The following is a 791-nucleotide window of genomic DNA, read 5'->3' as shown; positions in this document are numbered from 1 at the left end:
AACGGAAAGCTGATCACTGCCTGTTTGTTGTGTCCGCTTAGGCCTTAACTGACTGTAGCTTGGACGCCGTCAAAGACAGGTTTTACGACCCCCCGAATGCCCTGTTGCAGCGAGCTAAAAACCCAGATATTGTGGTGGTTACCGGAGATCTGAATGCACAAGTTGGCAGGCGGGTATCTGAGACTCAATTAGGAGGTCGAAATGGATTGGAATCGGACAATGGTGAACGATCGCTTCTGCTGTGTTCTGATTGCAGGCTGTTTTTATGCAGTACTAACTTCCGAACTAGCCGATGTCGTCTGGCCACATGGTGTCCTCCAGCGGTATACCGGCCACAAATTCAAATCGATCACGTTGCTATTTGCTACCGATGGCGCAGGTCAATAACTGACTCCCGGCAACCAACAGACTGGAAGATTTGGGTTCTGGACGAACTTACCAGATTCGTCTTCTAGAATCTCTTCCAAATGCACCACCACGAAATGTGAACGCATACTGGGACGAGATTGCCACCTCTTTGCATAGTGCTAGGAATTCTGCTTGTGACACGGCCCAACCAGGCGCACGCAAGCACTGGATATCAGACCGAACGGTGGCACTGTTTAAATCTCGGATAAATATCCCAGCCGGTCCCGAACTTAACCCGGTGCGACGAATTACCAGACGTCAAGTGAAAGTCAGCCTGCGAGCTGACCGTAAAGTATGGTGAACACAGAAAGCACAAAAAATGGAAGACGCCCAGAAAGCCCGTAATGCCCGAAGATTATTTCAACGGATCCGTGCGACCGGTC

This window comes from Opisthorchis viverrini (assembly GCF_000715545.1).
Source record: "Opisthorchis viverrini unplaced genomic scaffold opera_v5_531, whole genome shotgun sequence".
Lineage (NCBI taxonomy): Eukaryota > Metazoa > Platyhelminthes > Trematoda > Opisthorchiida > Opisthorchiidae > Opisthorchis > Opisthorchis viverrini.
Note: the sequence above shows the minus strand (reverse complement) of the source record.